General features: G+C 40.9%; 1 long non-coding RNA gene across 1 annotated transcript; it reads left to right on the top strand.

Annotated features, from left to right (window-relative positions):
• The first annotated feature begins 53 nt into the window (after positions 1-53).
• LOC149623044 (uncharacterized) lies at positions 54-21,642 on the top strand. The gene is made up of 3 exons (XR_016374950.1): positions 54-600; positions 663-755; positions 21,027-21,642. It is a non-coding gene; the product is annotated as an uncharacterized LOC149623044 (long non-coding RNA).
• The last annotated feature ends 1,891 nt before the right edge of the window (positions 21,643-23,533 follow it).

Here is a 23,533-nt window from a genome sequence, read left to right as displayed (position 1 = left end):
GACCCCCCCCCCTGTTTGACTTAAATTTATAGGGTCTTTGCGCGTGACGTAAAGTTACCTACCCCCTTTCCTCTCCCCTTGCCGAATGCCCGCTCTGGCCACGTTAGGACGCCATGTTGACATCCCCTGAAAACCGGTTTTCGCCCCCTATTTCTTCTCCCTTTTTACTCTCGCGCAAAAACCCTATAGGACATTGTCCACTGGAGTGTGCAAAAATAGTGTTGCATCTCCATAGCCAAGCTATCAAAACTTGGGAAAATTTATTGGTCAAACTGTCCAGTGACCCCCTTAGTTTTTTAAAAAATTATGGGACATTTTAAAATTTTATTGGACAATGTCCAGAGTCCTGTGCTTATTTCCGGCCCTGCGCGCCATTTCCAAGTTTCCAACTGACAAAGCAGATTCAAATTACGCGTCGTCCGCTTCAAAGTTGAACGTTTTTACTTAAAGTGGATGACCCGGATTAAATTATCAGTTAAAAATAATAGAGGTAGATTAATAAATGAAATATAAATTGTTTCCGCATCTATAATTAAACCGGGAGCTTCTAAGAATGAAGTTGATCGTGATCGATTGAAGTTTCATTTACATAAATAAATGGTAAGAAATTTACAATGGTCCAAGGCTTAACGAATCCGCTTATTCACTATTTAAAATTACAGTCCGCCATGAGGTCAAGGAGTAGGGAGGGACCACGTGGTTATATCATCGCCGAGGCTTAAGATATTCAACTACCAGGCCGTTGTTCCCGCGTGGTAAGTACGCTTTGAATTTTAAGTGTGTTTATTTTTCTTATAATTAAGTGAAATGAAGTTGGCGAAAAGCTAAGAAGGTTAAATATTTATATTGTATCTGTATTATTGATTGATAATCATTACTCGGGTATTATTACGATGGGGTGTAATCGGTTTTTATCTAGGGAGTAGCTATGTAGGTAGGTTTGACTATTAATTTGGGAGTGCGCGTCACGAGTCTTCCCAGTTGCTATTATCGGAAGGAACTGGGTCGATCAAGATTGATCGTCGTACGCTGCCTAAAAACGATAAGTTTAATAGGCGGCATTCAATAGTCCAGGCATGGACAAAGCAATACTGAAGGACGGATGGCATGCAGAGGGAGAAAGTTGAAAAATACTTGTTAATTCGCCTTCTAGCGGCAGATAGTAGCAAACCGGATATTGGGGGGGGGGGCTATGGGGGAATGAAAGTTCTAGAGAGGGAAGCAGCTAACGTCTTACTTTGCCTAGATGGCGCTAGCTTTTTTCCGGGATTTGACTGATTCGATCCCGGGTTTCGGCACCAAAAAATATTGCGCCTTTTTTGGCAACCCCTGGTTCTTTAATTGGGAGAGTCTATTAAATAAACTGAACTTTGGTGCGAATAGACTAAATTATTTCAAACACACGTATCACACCAACAGTAATTATGATGTTTCAGTCCGTCATGATTACTTAATAGACTCCCAATTAAAGAACCAGGGGTTGCCAAAAAAGGCGCAACATTTTTTGACTCCCCCCGTCCATTTTAGGACTGAAAAGGGGGAAGTAAGCTTACCGTTGGATGTTTAGTCGTTTAGTATGGGCTCTATGGGCTGCCTGCCATCGGTCCTTCAGTATTGCTTAGTCCATGGCCCAGGCATGGAGCTAGGGAAAGGGAGCCCGGCTATCGCTGGTTGGAATAACTCCCTTCCTATACACAATGAGATAAGAACCCGGGCCCCGGTCGGCTTTGGCCCAGGGAGTCCCTTAAATGGGGGAGTCGAAACTAAGTCCGCCTTTCCCCGCCAAAATCCAAGTAGTACGCGGTTACCTATCCCGTTATTATTACTCGCGAGTAGTTAAAAGTGATTTCGATACGACAACTATATGGATAGCTTTTAGTGGAAGCGATCGTCAGTTTGATCGTTAAAAGACGCGGTGGGCGCCGATATCCTTAATGTCGCTGAGGATTCCCTGGCTTTATAAACGCCACCGATAATCGTAATCACGGGGCTGCCGCCGGGGATATCTGTTGGCCTCTGACACTCGTTATGTATTCGCGCGGATTAGCGAATACGATCTAGTTGCCGCCACAAAACGTTATTGTTTGTTAATGAACTAATTGCCCATCATCTTATACACCGTGGTTAATTTAAAAACCTAGACTTATATGCCAGAATTCTGGTTCCATCTTTTCAAATGATGGTGTGAAAGTTAACGAATGAGTGGTTTAGAGTGGTTTAGAGTGGTTTAGAGTGGTTTAGAGTGGTTTACAGTGGTTTACAGTGGTTTAGAGTGGTTTACAGTGGTTTACAGTGGTTTACAGTGGTTTACAGTGGTTTAGAGTGGTTTAGAGTGGTTTAGAGTGGTTTAGAGTGGTTTAGAGTGGTTTAGAGTGGTTTAGAGTGGTTTAGAGTGGTTTACAGTGGTTTACAGTGGTTTACAGTGGTTTAGAGTGGTTTAGAGTGGTTTAGAGTGGTTTACAGTGGTTTACAGTGGTTTAGAGTGGTTTACAGTGGCTTACAGTGGTTTAGAGTGGCTTACAGTGGTTTAGAGTGGCTTACAGTGGTTTAGAGTGGCTTACAGTGGTTTAGAGTGGCTTACAGTGGTTTAGAGTGGCTTACAGTGGTTTAGAGTGGCTTACAGTGGTTTAGAGTGGCTTACAGTGGTTTAGAGTGGCTTACAGTGGTTTAGAGTGGCTTACAGTGGCTTACAGTGGCTTAGAGTGGCTTACAGTGGTTTAGAGTGGCTTACAGTGGTTTACAGTGGTTTACAGTGGTTTACAGTGGTTTACAGTGGTTTAGAGTGGTTAACGAATCAATGTCTGTTTGCTACTACATAGAGATATACATAGAACTGGTTCCCCCCCCGAAATCCCCCCTCTCTTTTTTATCCTTGGTAACATTTTTTGGGTGGGGGCAAAGGCGAAGCAAGCCACTCAAAGACTACATACAGTCTCTCTGATCGTCTTCTAACAACTTCATTAAAGTTAATCCTAGTGGAGATTACTTTGAAAGCCGTGATTTTGTGTTTTTTTTACAGGTATATAATACTGTCGGGGGGGAAGAGAGAAAGGGAGGGGGTGGGCTGAAATGATAGAGGACCTTTTCTGGGGGATTTAGGGTCTCTAAGTTTTTGGCGAAAGGGACACCCTTACCATTGATTTTAGTAGCTCGGTTTTCAGTTTTTTTTTTTTTTGCCTTCGGTTCAATTTTTTTTTCTCTGCCATTTGATAAATTACTTTATAGTTCGTTTCTGACGCGGCTTTATTGCGCAATCCTTTTTCCATTTTAGAGGAAAATCGTCTTTGTAAGCGACTTTTTCTTTTATTGGCTTTTCGAGCGACTCAAAGCGCATTATTCGAAGTTATATTATTCTCCCACCGCGCCCTAGACAAGGCCTTACCTAACTTGGCATTGTAGTAGCAAGAAGTTATATCTAGTGTCTCAGAGAGAAGGTATAAATTCGCCAGATTTATAATCTAGCTTTATCTCCAGTCCAAACGTAGCCTGTCCGGAGTCAATCCCCGTCTCTAAATTACAACCAGCAGCATCTCATTGGTTCTTGAAAACTCACGTCAGCGCGACGACGCGAGTGACGAAAATTACAGTCATATTTTCCGACTGAGGAGAGGCAGCGAAATAGCCCGGCGCCTCCTTTTACGTCCCCCCTTGTATTTTGAAAGGGGGACTGGGACTATGGCGCGCGAATACAAAGGCATCTTATACCTTCTCTCTGAGATACTGATATAACTTCTTGGTAGTAGTTACTAAGCAATGAACAACAGTCTTAGGGCGTAATTAAGGAGTGCGTACCATCCTGGAGAACATGGTGGAAATGTCAGGGATGTAAATTGTTGACTACGGGAAATTTATAATTTAGTAAAATTCAGGGAAATTTGTCAGGCTCCATTAAGTTCGCGTTGAAACTTGAACTAAGGGTTTTTAATATTAAAAATAACCAATCCCAAACCAGTTACTAGTTGGCCTTACACCCGGGATTGTGCGTGTAGGCTAAATAACTTTGGTTGGTGAGATTGGCCACTTTTGTCTGGCGCGTAGTTTATCACTAGCTCGCGTCTTCGGGTCTTTGTAGAGCTCTTTTGGCATTCCACGCGGGAGTAATGAGGCCTGTATATAGAGAAAGGTGGTGAGTGGTAACACCCTCTTGATTACCGACATTCCGCGATGTTAGAACGAGTAATTACTGTTTAGATTGGCTCCGGCTTAATGAATACCGAGCGAGAACGGGAACCCCGCGCACCGTATAAGCCCAAGCACCGCGCCGCCCCTTTTCTCAACCCAGATGAAAAACTATCCCAAATCAGCCCCATAGAAGAAAATCACTCGTAGTAGGTAAATTAATATCGACCCTTCTTGATATCGACGTTGGCCACACCATCATTCCTATTATCTCTATGCATTCCCGTGGAAACGTATAGGGCACGGGAAATAAATATTCCAAGGGGAGGGATATTTAGGTTTCAAGGTCATTGTTAATTTAATCGGTTACTGACTCCCGGGGGGTGGGGGGAACAAATTTCATTTCCTTGTCAATTACTTCAGGTTATGTAATTTTGATATTATCTAGGATAGCCAGCCCCGTGTTAGGTTACTTTTTTTTTTCCTTTGTTATTTGGGAGGCCTACTACTCCCTTGTCTTTTTCATTCCCGGGGCCCAGGAATCTCCATCATAAAAAAAAAAACCCCTGCGAACAACAAAACAGGATTCGTATAGAGGAGGGAGAGCTAGCTAGAGTATCATCCTTCCCCTCGTGCCTGTGCAGCACATCCCACACTCGCTTATATCGTGAGTGACTTTTTTCCGATAAGTTCAAACTATCTTTCTCTCCCTCCCTCTCTCTCTCTCTCTCTCTCCTTTGGCATACCTAGTAAGGAGGGTGTAAGGGCCGTCGCGGCGTTCAGTTGGGAAACGCTTTTTAACAGAGGTAGTATACCTCTCTCCCTCCTCTCTCTCTCTCAAGAGAGAGAGCCGCTCTATAAGAATTTTAAAATATATTATTTTCTCCTCTTCCATCAAAAAAGCTGTCTAATCTTCTACCTACTCGATACCTACCATCCTCTGATCCTCTCTCTACTTGCAAAAACTTTTCGAATTATACTCACTTTCTAAGGATGGGCGCCTTTTTTTTTTTCTTGAATTTTGTAATGGGGTAGCCCGGGAAATTTGCCACGTAAATCATAGGGAATAGACCCGATGCCACCTTCTAATGGCTTTCAGATATTCACTCTAACGGTGTACCGAAGAAATGGTACAATCCGCTATGCGCAGTTTTAAACGCAACGCAACGCTATGCAATGATTAAGGTTTTTATTTTAATCCCCACGAAAATACGCGGGGAAAAACAGTTCTACAGGGGCTGGTAGGAAAAGCATTAGGTAGTTTCAGCCTGGTGGGTGGCTTCTAGGGTATACCAATACGGCTAATAGAAATTTTTGTGTTTATGGATTCTGCTTATAATTTTTCCTGATTATACTAAATAATAGTTAAAACGTTTTGCTCAATCAATCAAGGTGACCAACGTTTAGAACTCCGTAATTTACGAAAGAGTTGTTTCGTACCTTTTAATTGAATTTCCTAGCTTTTATTCTAAAGCAATTGGTATTCCTTTAAAGAGATTGTTTAGGGGAAGGTTCTCTTTTCCGCGGTTCCACTTAGCGTGCCATTGTTTCCTAGTTAGGATTTCGATTGTCGGGGCCCGAGAACGACTCTTTTGGGAGCCTTTAAAAAGATCTCTCCAGGACTAGGCCCTACCTCATCCCCGTCCTCTTACCCCTCTTACCCTAGCTCCTTCGGGCTTAAGGGTTATAACCCCGTGGAAAGGAACGAAAGGCCCAACGAGAAGTACGTACTGTACGTAGCAAACGGTATACAAAGTCTCGGTTAGTTTGGAGCCTGAGAATTTTGGCGATTCATCATCGTTAGTGTCAAAGGTTTTTCCCCTATTTTGTAACAAAGCGAGTTCTATGCCCACCGACCAAAGTAGACTGAACCAACCCAAAGAGTCGTACAGTGTCTAGACATACAAGAGTTTTCGATTGAAATTATGAACAAGGTACTTCGGTAAAACGATATTATAAACTAGATGTAAACCAACTTACTTAAAGACTATAACAACGAAATACTACTCTAGGGCTAAGGCCCTTTAGCCAATGACAAAAATGCCAGCGACTCGTTTACAAGCTAAGGAAGGGACGGAGCACCACCTAGAAAATTAAAAATCGGAACAACTCGAAATCTGGCACGCGTGTCGTGTAGCGACTTAATACTAGAATTATTTAGCCATACATAAGGCGCTTGAGAAAACACTAGAATTGCTATATTACCAAAATTAAAAAAAAACCTTTAATTAAAAAATGGGAGATCCTTCTTTAGGTCTTCCAAGCCCCGTTTTCACTGAGGTTTTATACCTTCCACTTTAGAATATTCATATTTGAAATGTTAAGGAAATTCTTGGGTTGAGAATGAAAATGGGCCTTAAGCCTTGGTTTATATACTAGGTAAAGTATTTTTGTCTTAGGATGGAGAAGTGTGTTGCTCGAGTTGTTACAGCGCGGCAACATTTCGTCTTTATTTTTGCCAGCTTAGTTTTGGGTTGTTTTTTTTCTCTTACTCCGTGAGCTTTATTTTTTTTTTCGGTCTTCCTCGAAGAAGCGAATCTTGGAAGTAATCTGTTAGGTTAATGAATTCTTTGGGGGCATTCTTGGCAATAATAAGGCAGCCAGAAAGAATCTAGCCCCCTCCCCCCCCAAAAAAAAAAGAAATGAAGAAAAGAAATCTTGGTTTGGATGGAAACCGACTTAATTAAGAAGGCAATTCTCTAAAACTAAAACGTATATACATATGGAATTCTTTTCGCGATTTGCCTTTTGAGGTTTTTCCAATTTGTTTTACTTTTTTTGTTACCAGCGCATTCCAGCGCGCCCGCCCCCCCCCTGGCCCCCACCTACCGACCAACCAACGTCACTCTACTCTCGAATGAATGCTCTTAAAACGGAATTTGTCATTGTACAGTTTTCTTTCATTGGAAAAGTTATTTTTAAACCTTCGGATATGACAAGGTTTTACGCCATTTTTAATAATGCTTCAAACTTGGGTTTATACTAGTTTCCTTATTTTTTGGGGGGTTCTGGTTGAGGTAACCCCATGTAGTTAGTATCGTTGGATTGGGGATAAATAGGATCATAACACTCTCGAAGGACTTGCCCCCGTATCTCTTACAGAACTAGAGTTAAATGGGTTTTGAAAATAAGTCCTGGTATGGAGAGGACCTTTATGAATATTTGGCTTAATTACTCCTGCTCTCAACTAATTATTATCGTTAAAAAGGGGAGAAGTCGGGCTATAATTAAAGTTAAAGTTGCAATCATGTCTGCGTGGAGTTGTCGCGCTCATCTTGTCCCATTTCTCTTTCCCGATAAATATTTCATTTTATCCTTTTTCTCTCGATGTATAGGAAGGATCTAGCTTTCTTTATTTATTTCGGTTGGTATTACTAGTCGTATTTCCTATTCTCTAGCGAATTTTTCCCTTTATATCTACTTGTATCAAGGAGCTAACATTTGCAGGCAGTTTAGAGAGAGAGAGAGAGAGAGAGAGAGAGAGAGAGAGAGAGCGAGAGAGAGAGAGAGAGAGAGAGAGAGAGAGCGAGAGAGAGAGAGAGAGGGAAGAGTTGGCCATCCCATCCCATCATGCAATCTTTATTTTTTTTTTATTCTCCTTTCACGATGATGAATGATATTTCCTAGATCCATAAAACATGGTTTGGCGAAAAATCTCTCTTAGATTTCCCTTTATTTTTTTCATTAATCACGAACAAAACAAGTTGAAACAAATGGCGTTTCTTAAGAAATTCTTTTCTTATTTCCTCGAGTCGTATCTATACAGGGTGTTTCTTAAGTACGTCTGTGTCTCCTTGGTTTAGGGGTCAATCAATGTATTTCCCTAACTAAATGAACTGTAGATCTCCGTGGTCCGGTGACACTTTCCACCACTCAGTTTGACCCCTTAAAAGATTACAAAAGCCTTTAATTTATTTATTAACAGACTTATCAGAATCACTATGTAGGCCCACGACATGAAACAAATTTCTTTTCAACTTATAGTGGAACATTATTAACATATGATACTAATAAATGGCGTGTTGGTGGTCATGGGGGGGGGTTAGTACTGAACAACACCAATGTTGTTATTATCGATATATTGGTTTGATTTTGAACACGAATTTGACTCTGGCATGCGGGGCTAGGGCTAGTTTTTCAGGGGCTATATATACCTCGGACATTGTAGTTCTTTATTAGTTTCTTTAGGGGGGGATTGTATCGCGTGTTGCGTCCACCGCTACTGGAATTGGGTCCAGGCTGCTGCCGATCAGGCTGGCGTGTTTCTTTTCCTAAGACTATAAGTCTACAACTCCGCAAATTTGACCGCAGAAATCCGGGTGCGTGGGTGAGTGTCTATAGCGCAAAACGGCCATTACTTATCGCGGTTATTTGTCATATAACTGCCCGAAAGCGTCAAAAGTTTTTCCGTAACAAGTCTATATCGGTTAGTAGGCGGCCATTTTTTTTAGTTCTTCCCAAAATATAAAGACTCAGACTAGTTTTGTTTTTGGGGGGAAATGGACCATGTTTTGATTAACATTGTCTCCGTAGTGTTTGCGATTTTAATGTTCATTCTGCGGTTCATATGTTCCGGTACCATATTTAGTAAACCGCTTGAAGATTAAAATTTTGAATTGATCAGAGTTCGTACAAACCTGGAAATGTCAGGGAAATGGGTTTCCCAAAAGTTGTACGAACCCTGTCGCCCCACAGCCTCCATCTTTTAAAATGGCGATCGCTAAGAAAAACACCTTGAAACCCAGCAACAGCCACGCACGTGTCTCTTTTATTATATTAACTTTGTTTCAACTTTGCGTAAGATTTTTGTTATATCGTAAAGCGAGAACCATCTTGCTATTTTTCTATATTTGTTAAAGATGGCCTTAGTTGGTTCTACTCCTAGAGTTTTTGGAAAAGGAAGGAAGATTGCCAGAGGAGGGTTAGAGAGTATGTCTGAACTATTGGGAAGGATGTTTGGTGTTTTGGGCTAGACTATCGCCAGGAGGGGGTGGGGGAATTGAGGAAGGGGGTGGGGTGGGGGCGGCGATAAAACCCGCGGGATGATCAATCAAGATGACAGCTTCGAGTGTTTTTTCTTGCCCATTTGGATCGGGAAATATCGCCAGGGAGTAAGAAGGCCAAGAATACCCCGATAGAAATGGGGCCCTTTTTTTCTTTCTTTTAAGAAAACCGAATTTACTCTATTCGACTACTAATGTTCAATAGGAGCGTTTATACCAAGTACTTCGATTCGAAACCCGTTTTGGAAAGGTAGAACGAAGCGTAAAATATTTCTCTAGATTCTTTGAAATCATTTTGAAAAGGGGTTTCAAGTATTTTGGTTGATAAATTTCCGAGTAATTGTCGCGTAGGTACTTTAAATATTTCTTATTCTGACGTGGTATACTTTAATGACGAGTACTTTCCATTCGAAACTCGTTCCATTGTTGGGTCGGTCCCGGGGAAAGCCACTATGTCACCCTTTAACAAAAATATGTCGATAAGTCAGTCACCAACACCTGATATTTCCGAGTGTACGAAGGAAGATATTTTGATATAAATATTTAGTTCGTTCAAATCGTATTTTTTTAAAATATAGTTGCTTATGGCTTTTTAACCATTTTTTCGAGAAACAATACACTAGCAATTTAAATCTTATTACGGTGTGAACAATGTATTTCGCGTGATCTACGTTCGTGATCGAGTGTTTTTAGTTCGAGTTTAAGTATTAAATATTACAGAAATATTTTTGTATTTTGTTCGAACCATTTCATTATTTAAGGAGGGAATATTCTTGAATATTTGTAAGAATAAATAATAATACGTTTCCCTTTTGAATAGATAATAGAAGCGTATTGTATTAAAGTTTCAAAATTTACTCCTCGATGGCATCCAAAATTTAAAGATATGTCAGAGGTAAAGCCGATGTATATAGCTTAGGGGGGGGGGCGATGATTAGCTCAAACTATAGCTTGTCAAATTTCCCTCTATGAACACTTTGTAATGCATTGTGTATATTATATAATATTTCAATATTAAATCAGCTCTAAGAACCGTCATAGTTATTCGAGAGTTAGATGGTTTGGAAACTATAGCATATCCTTGATGTTAGCGACTTCCCCCGAATTCCATCTCAAGAAATTGAGATCTTCAATTTGGAAGTATAGTTTAAGGGTTGGTTATTTTCAATATTGAAACCATATCATCAAACGACCCTGACTATTATTCCGTCTTTAATCGAATGGGTAGAGTTCGCGAATTTGTATCCGATATCCGTAAGTTGAAGTTTAAAACATTGAAACACCTGGTATTTCGTTATAACGTTGTCAGGGTTGGCATTATTATAGTTTTACTTCGAGTTAGGATCTTTCTCTTTTGGTTAAATCAATACGCGAGCTTGGCTATATTTCCCCGTGGAGCCCCAGGTTCGCTAGCGGCTGGCTGCCTGCCCACCTTTATGTAAGGAACTTTTTACCTATGCCCATGATGTACTCGCGCGTTAGGCCTTGGCTTCCTTCGCCCACGCCTTCGCAACAAGCCAAAATCCTCGTGTATTATCCCGCTTCCAATCGGAATTTCTAAGCGAACTTCCTCTTCTTAAGGCCCATTTTCAAACAGTACAAATACTACTCCTTTATTTGGTCAGTGAGCATTGAGAGAAGGAGGTACCGGGCACTGACTTGGTCCTACAGTTCCGCACACGCGCAACAGAGAGAAATTTGTTTACAACACTGCGCCGTTCAAGTTACCTTCCCCCTTCCTTGTTCCTCTCTCCGTGAATTCTTAGCCTAACAATGAAAATGGAGCTTAAGTCTATCCTCTTAGTACTGTACAGTCCCTTCTCATTCTCCGTATTCGTTGTTCTGGCGTAGTTTTAGCAGCATCATTTTGGGCTGGACTTGCATAGGTACGGCGATATTATCTCGAACACGGAATTTCATTATTACTGAGCGAGATCTCGGATCTAGCCTCCTCCTCCGCCAGGAATAAGATGAACTCTAGTAAAGGTACTCTTTCGGGAAAACGAGAATGAGAGAGAGAGAGAGAGAAAAAAAAATAATAACACCGAAGCAATTCCAATTTGTCATTTATATCTTGCTCGGGGTTCATTCAAATTACATTGCTTCCTAAACCCAGGATATGCTTTTATTTTAGTGGCGATACACCCGACGTGTTTATTGGGTTGCTTTACAGCCTGCTGCCAATGAAAATCCACTAAGTTTTGGAGGGAATAGACCATTCCACGAGAAACCAACGGGGCATTGGCGGGAAGGAGGTCACCCTCTTGGGTTATTTCAGTGGTGCCAATAGGTAACGCCAGATGGAGCCCTAGTGTTCGCAACACGCGTTATAGAGGAGTCGAGCTTCCTCTAGCCCCCAAGTAGGCGACTTCTGTTCTGGACTTAATGGAATGGTCTATTAGAATATTTTAACCAACTGTTAGACCATCTTTTCTGATAACGAATTTATGGTATAGTTGAGAAAATAAGCATTTCTCTGGATTCTTTATATTGAGTTAGCGCCTTTTACTATTTCTCGAAATATATTTGAAGGAAAAGACGTTGGCCGCGTCCTTTTCAAAGAGGATCTCTTTAACAAACTTTCCCTGTCTCGGAATTAATTCGAATAACTGGATTTTGGTTGCCGGGAAGCGCAGCCCTGCCTGCGCCTGCTTTTCGCGGGAAGACTGTGATCGATTTCGGCTAGGCTGACCATGACCAGACGCGTGTTACCTAATATAAAATACTCCTAAAAGCGCAAAAGGTAGCTTAGATTTCCACGTGGTTGGTACCCGATACCCTTCAAATGATTGACTTCCGTTAAAGTCGGATCTAGCGAGTTTTTGGCGGCCTACAAATTTCATCATTTGGTCCAAGGTCCAGGATAAATGTCCGTCAGGTTAGACCCCCTCCTCCACTTTGGTTAGCTCCTTAGCAAGAAAACTACCAGATGTACAGGGTGAAACGGGTCACACGCAATTGCGATGTAATCGGTATGATAATTGTCAGACAGTCTATGACACGGGGTATGACACTGCTTTTGAAGCTGACGCGTTTGATCTCGCTAGAAGTCAACGACATCTTCAAAATAGGTCTTGCTCTGATCCGTCTCACCCTGTGTATACTAAGAGGTAGTGATGAGGAATTCTCTCACCCGCCGTGCACCTGCACTCGGCAATTACTTTTGACACTAGACATCATTCAATTTCTTCTACGCGGGCTTTGCTCATCCCGCCAAGCTCCTTATCCTCGTGGGAGTAGCGCCGCTTCCCTGGAGAAACTCGACTACCCAGCGCAACCCAGACTAAAGTTAGCAGTTTCCCCTAGTTTCCGTCTTTCCGGCTTTGAACGTATTAAGGCAACTCGCTCTATGGCGTAAAATTCTGAGAGAGCGGTAGCTCTCTTAGATAAGACTTCATACTGCTCTTAATGTATAAGGAGGGTTTTTTGGTTGGATGTAACTTTTTTTGTATTGCATTAACTGTATTGAAAAAATTCCACAGAACTACAATTCTGGCCCACAATATGTGGTTAAAATTTCAAAAAGATCCATTAATTAGTTAATTTTATAAAAAATAAAGTTGCTAAGGGTGGTTTTCATTTCCATAAAATTCATCACACCTTTTGTTGAAAAACAGGAATTTTTCCCATAGAAATAACATGGGAAATTTTCTGAAAAAAACGATCGTGTGGCCACGATATTAGAAAAACTACACGTTTGTTAGACTTGAAAACGGTTTTAAATGGAAGGTACAACACCTAACATTCCGCTAAGCAATTTTCATTGACTATAATTAAGTCTAAGTATGTTTAAATTTAAATTTTCAAAACCATTCCAATCTGCGATATTTAAGCAGTGTAAAGAGTCAGTCTATGATGTTAGCACTTTTAAAGCTATTTGGTTCAAATTTCGTGGTGGTTGAAAAACAAGGGGACCTAGCTTTCTGTGAGCTAACAAGTTAAGTTGGAAAAGGTCCCCCACACTAATAAATTATGTAACCAACTGCCTTTGGTACTTGTGGGTACTTGTAGGTACTTGTGGGTGCTTGTAGGTACTTGTGGGTGCTTGTAGGTACTTGTGGGTACTTGTAGGTACTTGTGGGTACTTGTAGGTACTTGTGGGTACTTGTGGGTACTTGTAGGTACTTGTGGGTACTTGTAGGTACTTGTGGGTACTTGTAGGTACTTGTGGGTACTTGTAGGTACTTGTGGGTGCTTGTAGGTACTTGTGGGTGTTTGTAGGTACTTGTGGGTGCTTGTAGGTACTTGTGGGTGCTTGTAGGTACTTGCGGGTGCTTGTAGGTACTTGTGGGTGCTTGTAGGTACTTGTAGGTACTTTTAGGTACTTGTAGGTACTTGTGGGTGCTTGTAGGTACTTGTGGGTGCTTGTAGGTACTTGTGGGTGCTTGTAGGTACTTGTGGGTACTTGTGGGTGCTTGTAGGTACTTGTGGGTGCTTGTAGGTACTTGTAGGTACTTTTAGGTACTTGTAGGTACTTGTGGGTGCTTGTAGGTACTTGTGGGTGCTTGTAGGTACTTGTGGGTGCTTGTAGGTACTTGTGGGTGCTTGTAGGTACTTGTGGGTGCTTGTAGGTACTTGTGGGTGCTTGTAGGTACTTGTGGGTGCTTGTAGGTACTTGTGGGTGCTTGTAGGTACTAGTGGGTGCTTGTAGGTACTAGTGGGTGCTTGTAGGTACTAGTGGGTGCTTGTAGGTACTAGTGGGTGCTTGAAGGTACTAGTGGGTGCTTGAAGGTACTAGTGGGTACTTGTGGGTGCTTGTAGGTACTTGTGGGTGCTTGTAGGTACTTGTGGGTGCTTGTAGGTACTTGTGGGTGCTTGTAGGTACTTGTGGGTGCTTGTAGGTACTTGTGGGTGCTTGTAGGTACTAGTGGGTGCTTGTAGGTACTAGTGGGTGCTTGTAGGTACTAGTGGGTGCTTGTAGGTACTAGTGGGTGCTTGTAGGTACTTGTGGGTGCTTGTAGGTACTTGTGGGTGCTTGTAGGTACTTGTGGGTGCTTGTAGGTACTTGTGGGTGCTTGTAGGTACTTGTAGGTACTTGTGGGTGCTTGTAGGTACTTGTGGGTGCTTGTAGGTACTTGTGGGTGCTTGTAGGTACTTGTGGGTACTTGTGGGTGCTTGTAGGTACTTGTGGGTGCTTGTAGGTACTTGTAGGTACTTTTAGGTACTTGTAGGTACTTGTGGGTGCTTATAGGTACTTGTGGGTGCTTGTAGGTACTTGTGGGTGCTTGTAGGTACTTGTGGGTGCTTGTAGGTACTTGTGGGTGCTTGTAGGTACTTGTGGGTGCTTGTAGGTACTTGTGGGTGCTTGTAGGTACTTGTGGGTGCTTGTAGGTACTTGTGGGTGCTTGTAGGTACTTGTGGGTGCTTGTAGGTACTTGTGGGTGCTTGTAGGTACTTGTGGGTGATTGTAGGTACTTGTGGGTGCTTGTAGGTACTTGTGGGTGCTTGTAGGTACTTGTGGGTGCTTGTAGGTACTTGTGGGTGCTTGTAGGTACTTGTGGGTGCTTGTGGGTACTTGTGGGTGCTTGAAGGTACTTGTGGGTTCTTGTAGGTACTTGTGGGTACTTGTGGGTCCTTGTAGGTACTTGTGGGTGCTTGTAGGTACTTGTGGGTACTTGTGGGTGCTTGTGGGTACTTGTGGGTTCTTGTGGGTGCTTGTAGGTACTTGTGGGTGCTTTTAGGAACTTGTGGGTACTTGTAGGTACTTGTGGGTGCTTGTAGGTGCTTGTAGGTACTTGTGGGTACTTGTGGGTGCTTGTGGGTACTTGTGGGTGCTTGTGGGTACTAGTGGGTGCTTGTGGGTACTAGTGGGTGCTTGTAGGTACTAGTGGGTGCTTGTAGGTACTAGTGGGTGCTTGTAGGTACTAGTGGGTGCTTGTAGGTACTAGTGGGTGCTTGTAGGTACTAGTGGGTGCTTGTAGGTACTAGTGGGTGCTTGTAGGTACTAGTGGGTGCTTGTAGGTACTAGTGGGTGCTTGTAGGTACTAGTGGGTGCTTGTAGGTACTAGTGGGTGCTTGTAGGTACTAGTGGGTGCTTGTAGGTACTAGTGGGTGCTTGTAGGTACTAGTGGGTGCTTGTAGGTACTTGTAGGTGCTTGTAGGTACTACAATATCTACAATTTCAAAAAATTGGAAAATATAGGAAAATTATCGAAATTATAGGAACTAATAGGAAGACATCCGAAAATAGAAAAAATTATAAAATTTAGGATATGTGGTCACCCAGCACAGGTCTATGGAATATGTTTGTGCACAGGTGTATAGATTGTTTTTGTACACAGGTCTACGTAATAATTTTTTAGCCTAAGTCTTCGGAATCTATTTGTATTATTGCATCCACTGTGCTTTGCACGTGAAAACGACGGGAAGGCAATTTGAGTTGGACTGGGCGTTGAAGCAATCAAGATTAATACTTCTATAATAGATGGTTAGGGCCTTGTTAGTTCAAACGCGGTAACTAATAAACGAGCAACACCACAAGACTTAAATGGAGCGCCTGCTTTTCAGTATAAGTTTTAAAATACTAGTTTCTAAACAGTTTTAACTCATATTAAGACTGAAGTGACAGATATTAATAAAAAGTGTCTTTGTGCACAAAGACGCAAAAAAGTAAGAGATAAGTGTAGAAAATTAATTGTTTGAAGTAACAGATATTCAAATTTTCATTTTTGAAGACGTGATTATAAAACATCAATTATTTTAAAAAATTTCTTATCTTAGTTTTTTTCACAAAAATTTCAGAGAAACTACCTTGATACTACTGTTTATTTTCTTGAAACATTTGCTTAGAGAAAGTTCCAATACTCGGATATCTGAAAAATAGAGCTAAAAGAATTTATTTTTTTATTTTAAAATTGAAAATATTGCGAACCGAAAATTACATTCGCCCTTTGACTGTGATGTAGTTATTAGAGTCAAAAGGATATGTAGCTTGATCGTGATCTTTTGAGAAAGATACAACACGTCAATTTTTGAAAACTCGAAAACTTTAAAATTAACGAACACGTTTTGTTTAGTTTTCATGCTTATTTTATTTTGTCTGCTATGAACGATTTTCTGTCCATTTTATTCTCTTTATAGGCCCGAATACTCAAACTATCTCTAAATTTAAAAAAAAAAAATAAAATGCATACGTTTTCTATTTTTAAAATGATGCACATGTTTAAGGATAAAATATATTACTTAAAGAATTTTTGGTGAAAAAAACTAAGATAAGAAATTTTTTAAAATAATTGATGTTTTATAATCACGTCTTCAAAAATGAAAATTTGAATATCTGTTACTTCAAACAATTAATTTTCTACACTTATCTCTTACTTTTTTGCGTCTTTGTGCACAAAGACACTTTTTATTAATATTGTTAAGAGTCCATGCTTTCGAGGAAGTCTAAAAAGTTTACCCAAGAAAGTAACAATTTTCCTTTTTTGGGGGTCCCTGTTTGACGCAACCCCAAGTATTTAGTATCCTCGGATAGGGGAGAAATGGGACTATGACATACTCAGAGGACATCCCCGTATCTCTAATAGAACCAGAGTTACGAGCTTCCAAAATTTGAGTATAATGTTAAGCCTATGGAGGGAGCTATGTTTATGAACATTTTTCTTAATTACTCGGACCCTGTTTGCCGTAACCCCAAGTATTTAGTATCATTGGATAGGGAAGAAATGGGACTACAACATACTCAAAGGACTTTCCCGTATCTCTTACAAAAATAGGGTTTTCACGAGCCAAAAGTAGAAGTTAATTTCTGTTGTCAGCGCATTCTCGCTATAGTTTAGTCCGAACGAGTCCTTTGGGAGAGAAGTTTGAGGGGCCGATATTTGGTACATCGCTGACGCGCTATTAAGTCACAACAGATCGCGCCAATATTGAAGGTTCGGCTTTAGCGAGTATACGAACACTCTACGCTGCACCACCGAAAGAAAAGTGGAAGGAGCTTCAAATGACCCCGGCAAAATTCAATTAAACGCATCGCTGAGCGAAATAGTCCCTTTTGGTCAGACAACCCGCTCTTCAAAGACTCCAGCAGAAGGCATCCCCCCCAAAGAAAGTGTAGGACGGACCCCTTCGCGGCTCCCTACATCCCTCGGTATAAAGTAGAGGTCGAGGAGGAAATCACTTCGTATAGAAAACGCCAACCATTTATGTTCAAACGCGATAAACTTTTCAGCGGTGGTTTGTCCCTCGATAGGGTCCCTTTAAAATCTTTTCAAAACGTCTTAAATACGTACGCCCCCTTCGAAAATTCTTTTCCGTGGTTATCTAAAGCGAGATTAGCGAAAGGGAGAATTTTCTTAGAGACTAGTAAATTTCTCGAGTAATAATACCTAGGGGCAGGAAGTGAGATTCGTATAACAACTTCTTCCCTGGCGTACGCGTCCGTCAACTTCTTAAAGGCTAATTAACCCTGATAAGGGATATCTTACTTAATGAATGATGCTGGGAGATATCCGTCTTATTCCCATCTCTGACACCCCTCTCTCAAAGTGGAAGATATATTTTTTAGTCACTCAAAATTACCAAGGATCCGGGAAAAAAATAATAATGCCAATAAAATTAATATATTAATTAGAACATAATTGGTTTCATAGCTAACTAAATAAATCTATTTTACTGGGAGATGAGGAAAGTTGAAAGATTAAACCAATTTTTTTATATCTCCTCTCTGCGTTTCTGATTTTCCGTCGCGGTGTCCTTAGAGGAATCAGTAGATACTAAATTATTAAAGATACTATACAGGGTGTTTCTCGTAAGTCTTCCATAAATTATATGGCGCAGTGTTCCGGGGACACTTTTCACCACTTAGTTTGACCCAAAGAACACTCTCTTTAATTTATGGCTTACTTACGAGAAACACCCTGTATGTAGTAGTCTGGAAACACCGCGGTGCAAAAGATCTCTTCGAGGCAGTCCATGAACTTCCCATATATACGTCGAGATTCCAAGCTTTCTGAAAATTTTATGTTTGACGTTTCTCTGTAGGGATTTAGGGAAATTCATTCGCCCTCTTTCTCCCTCTCCTTATGCCTCGCGTTTCCTTGAGAAAAAAAAAATAGTATTACAGTCGGTGAGAAATAATAGACAACATGTTGAGTCACGCATTTGAATTGCACCTTTTTTCTCTAATGGTATAAATGCGCTGAGTGAAAAGAGAGTTTCTTTGTGAAATATTGCAGTTCTTTCCAATGGGCGAGTCCTTCAATCCGATTCAACATGAAACGTAGAAACGTGCTCTTTGGCTACGCTTGTAATGTCTTCCGTGTGGTTTGGCTCATTTTGAAGACGTTTCTCTCTCTCTCTCTCTCTCTCTCTCTCTCTCTCTCTCTCTCTCACTCGTTAGGCTAGCAGCCATTGCCTCGTTACGAAAGAATAAAGAACGCGTATCTCTTATTTAAAAAGCCTAACTCCATCATTAACTTTTCGGTGGGGGCCCCCACGCGTATTCCGTCTTTTTAGACTTTTGCCGCCATTTAGGGCAACCCTACTCGAGTACTGTTTTACGTATTTAACTCCTTCCTAAGCCCTTTAAGTTCCCGACCTTTATTCTCTAACCCCTTTACATTAATTTCTCTGTCAAATATTAAAAGCGTGCCAAAATTTAAAATGAATCATATAAAGCCATAAGCGCGTGAAGTTACAAATTGTTACAGAGCGCGAAACATTTTAAAAACCAAGGCTTAATGAATTCAACAAGAGGAATTTTCCTTTGTAGGCCTACAGGGTTTGTAAGTATGTCTGGCGTATCTTGTTTGGGGGAGGCACCAAATTATCTAGCGGGAAAGCTTTTTTTGTTCTTTGGCTCGGCTTAACTCGCTAACGGTGTGCTCGGAATAAAGTCTAGATATTTAAAGCGCGGGGCTTCCAAAACAAATGATCCCCGAACGCGTTTTTGCGGCCTGATTAGACTTTTACACTAATGGTACGTAGCGAAGAATAGAAGAGAGAGAAAAAAGAAGTACCTCCTCTCCCATTCTATATCTACGTTATGGCGTATACATTCGAAAGAAAGGATGGTACCCTGGCACGTTTTCTCGCTAAATGTCCGACCGTCTGGTTCCTTTACCGTCGTTTATCCACGCGGAACACTCGTTATCCAGAACGAAACCTTTAAAAACCAACATTTTTCTATTCTTTTCTTAGACACCGAGGCAAGGACCGTTATGGTTATAGACAGACAGCGCTTTGTCCCCCCCCCATGAATATACTAGGTCCCTCGCATGTCCATGTAGCCTAATAGTTAGTTCTATAATATTTCCCAACTGGTTAACAATATAGAGGGACAAACGAAACGCGTGTAGAGAAAAGAAACTATAGGCCTAGGCCTACATGGAAAATTTGCATACAAAAATCATATTTTTTCTCGCTCGTAAAAAGTAGGCGATTTTTAAAGAAACTTATTTTTTATCGCAACGGTTTTTTTTAATTTTTACTCATTTGAGAGTTGGAAGTCGTTTGGGTCGGTTGGTAAATTTGTCGGAGCGTATTATTTTACAAAACGAATATTATTTTGAGTAATCTCCGTTTAATAATAATTAAAGTAAGTTGTCGGCGTTTATTTTATTTCTTCCAGCTCAATTTTAATTCAATATACTTAATTATAATAATTAATACCAAGGCTTAAGTGCTTACGCGTTTATAATTATTCAAAGGAGATTTTTCCTTAAAGGGAGAGTGAAAATGAAAATCTAGTGGTTTTATTTTTGTAGATTCACGCACTATCTGTATTGTGAAACGTTCGGAAAATAGCTGGGAGTTATTTTAAAATTCAATTAATTAGAGATTTCACGGATAATTTGAAACTCGCGCTTGGTTTTTCTTTTCACCCTCACTTTAATGTAAATAGTAAAAGGTCGTACGAGAGTAAAGGTAAACGCGTTTAAATATTACTCCACAAGTTGAAAGAAAAACCAGGAGAAAAAAATGTGAGTTTAAACATAAGAGAAAACCCCCGGGAAGTTTGCCTTCATTTCGTTTTAATTTCATGTGTTTTTTTCTTCTTCTTACTGAGACTGAATCTGTACATTTCACCCGTGAATATCGCTTACCCGTAGATCACGTGGTTTTAGGCTTATATTAGGCGATATATTTTACTTACAATATTATTTTTAGCACTTATAAAATTCTCGGAAAAGTTTCTTTGCTTAGGCCTAGTGTTAATATAATATTACAAAATAATTTTTGGAATGAAGTACTAATGGATTAACTTAATTAGGCCTTATTATTCACCGTAGAACAGGTGCTACTTGACAATAAATAAGCCTTATCCCCTATTTAATTTAACAACATTATTCGAACTATTTTTGAAATTCGTGGAAACTTCTTGGTCTTCTTCCATATTTAGTATAAAAATAAGTTTTCATATCGACCGGGGGTAACTCCCCCCGCGCCCCGGAAAGAGTGGCCCACTATGTAGACGGTAGACTTGGTCGATGATGTGTGGCTTTTAGTCGCTTGATCCAAGAAAGGAACCACCGAAAAAGAAAAGTTATCCCCCTTTAACTTCCTTATATTTTTCAAACCCTCAACCCATTTTTTCTTTTCTTGGGGGGGGAGGGAAGGGGAATCTCTTTACTTAATGTTTTACAGGAGGCGAGTCGTCCGCCGAGCTTAGCTATAATATTTATATTCCCTCTACCGTCTACCATTACTCAGCCATTAGGGGATTTTCTTTGTATCCTGTAGAGATGCGGGGATTTATTCCTTAGAGGGATACGGAGTGTGGCCAGGAAAAATAAAAGGAACTCGTGTTCCTAGACGTTTTTGAGACGTTAGCTGTTTTCAGTTAAATATTAAACGTATAAACCATTTTGTACTAAAAGTGGCAAAGACAGAATTAAAGTAGAGATTCAAATTTTATTAAATTCCAACCGTAATTAAGTTAATTATAAAACAAATACTTTGCAGTGTATTTCCTATGGCCCCTTGGATGTTGGCTTTCCCTGGATGCTATGGCCCCTTGGATGTTGGCTTTCCCTGGATGCTATGGCCCCTTGGATGTTGGCTTTCCCTGGATGTTATGGCCCCTTGGATGTTGGCTTTCCCTGGATGCTATGGCCCCTTGGATGTTGGCTTTCCCTGGATGCTATGGCCCCTTGGCTGTTGGCTTTCCCTGGATGCTATGGCCCCTTGGCTGTTGGCTTTCCCTGGATGCTATGGCCCCTTGGCTGTTGGCTTTCCCTGGATGCTATGGCCCCTTGGATGTTGACTCTCCCTGGATGCTATGGCCCCTTGGATGTTGGCTTTCCCTGGATGCTATGGCCCCTTGGCTCTTGGCTTTCCCTGGATGCTATGGCCCCTTCGCTCTTGGCTTTCCATCGATGCTATGGCCCCCTTGGATGTTGGCTTTCCATCGATGCTATGGCCCCCTTGGATGTTGGCTTTCCATCGATGCTATGGCCCCCTTGGATGTTGGCTTTCCATCGATGCTATGGCCCCCTTGGATGTTGGCTTTCCATCGATGCTATGGCCCCCTTGGATGTTGGCTTTCCATCGATGCTATGGCCCCCTTGGATGTTGGCTTTCCCTCGATGCTATAATATGTTCGGTAAGCGATTTTGTTTATCAAGGTGTTACGTATTTAAAATCGACATTGGTGGCAAATTTAAAGTTTTAAACCGCGAGAAATGTTAATATTTAACATTCTTTGAATTCTCATGAAAATCACACGCCTGGTGTAGTTTTAAAAAAAGGACACAATTTTTGGTGGTGAAATTTAAATAAGTCTTCGAGAGCTGCCACGTAGGCTGAGAGGAATGAACTGGTGGGGGGGGGGGCAGTTGGTTCCTTGTTGGTTGGTGCGTCGGGTCCTTTCTAGCAACCCGAAATATTAAGGGAAGGTCTTTGTCGCGTCCTCTTTAATTGCGCCTCTAATTAAAACGGTGTTTTGCGCGTCCAGAAATAATTAATGATTCTATTCTAATCGTTGGAGTCGCGTTTACAACTCTCATTATCTCGGGAAACGCGCGCCACCACCATCACCAGCCCGTGCCATGCCAAGCTTCATTTTTACTCTATTAAGAACAGTACCCATAAATAACATCCCGCATTTATTCATTCCTAACATGAATATGCTAAACAATGGCATTAGCAACGTGAATTTTGTATCATTTGCCTTTCGTACAGTATATGAATGGTTCTTAGGTTTAAGTTGGCCAAGAAGTAGACCGTCTCAACGGAGTTAGGATTAAATAGACCATGAAATAGACCGTCTAAACGGAGTTAGGATTAAATAGACCATGAAATAGACCGTCTAAACGGAGTTAGGATTAAATAGACCATGAAATAGATCGTCTTAACGGAGTTAGGATTAAATAGACCAAGAAGTAGATCGTCTTAACGGATTTAGGATTAAATAGACCATGAAATAGACCGTCTAAACGGAGTTAGGATTAAATAGACCATGAAATAGATCGTCTTAACGGAGTTAGGATTAAATAGACCATGAAATAGACCGTCTAAACGGAGTTAGGCTTAAGTAGACAAATAATTAGATCGTCTAAACGGAGTTGGTCTTAAGTAGACCAAGAAATAGTGTTTGTATTTATAGTAGGGGTGTCAATTTGTGTTAAATTGACGAGATACAACCATTATAAAGTTCTATGTTATATTACTTGCGGAATTGAATACATTCTTGATACTCGTTCGGGATGAGCTTTAGCCGTATACATACAACAGGCAATCTGCCGCTAAATATAGAAGCGTTTTAAAACTTTCAGTGCAAGGTATTAAGCGGGTATTCATCATCGGAAAAATAATAAAAAAAAAGAAGAGGTTTTTTTCTTTGGTATTTGGGCAAGACGATAGATAGAGCGTATATTTTATCCTTCCGGTAAAGAAGGTAGTCCAGGGACCGGGGGGGGGAGTGGCATTTCCTGACCAAAGTTAAAACTCGGCTCGACTAACATTAATCTTCTGGACTTCTTGTCAATTTTCCAAGAACTTTCTACACTCCCCGGACCATATTGGCTATCGAACCCTCGGTGATATTGTTAGTTTTAGAGGAAGGAAGTTTTTTTAAAACCTATCGCAGTTTGATTTAACTATTTGAGCGTCATCTGTGTGTTGGTTTTTAGTGCTTAGAGTGCTCTATTGCAATAGCTCTAGCACTTCGGCGATTTTTGACATGGATAATTGAAGTGACGCTTATACGGAGAAAGAGAAAAGATTCTTTCCGGGGCGGTTTCATCAAATAGAATCGCGAGTATGGTTTAGAAGGGTTGAGTTATCGATATCGTACCATATATTTTAAATAATTAATCTTAAAAGTTTGATAAAACGCGTCTATACCTTATAATTCTGACTAATGAAGGGTAAACTAGAACCATTAGCTTTCAAGGAAAACCTCCTCCTCCCTTAATGGCGTTAGCTCCGGGAACCGCGCGCCCCACTTCCTCGGGCCAAAATATATACGG

This window comes from Phalangium opilio, unplaced genomic scaffold (genome assembly GCF_054372755.1).
Source record: "Phalangium opilio isolate 3A_F unplaced genomic scaffold, DU_Popi_V2 ptg000115l_1, whole genome shotgun sequence".
NCBI classification, from domain to species: Eukaryota; Metazoa; Arthropoda; class Arachnida; order Opiliones; family Phalangiidae; genus Phalangium; species Phalangium opilio.
The sequence above is the reverse complement of the archived record's forward strand: the minus strand, read 5'-3'. Positions and strand labels throughout refer to the sequence as shown.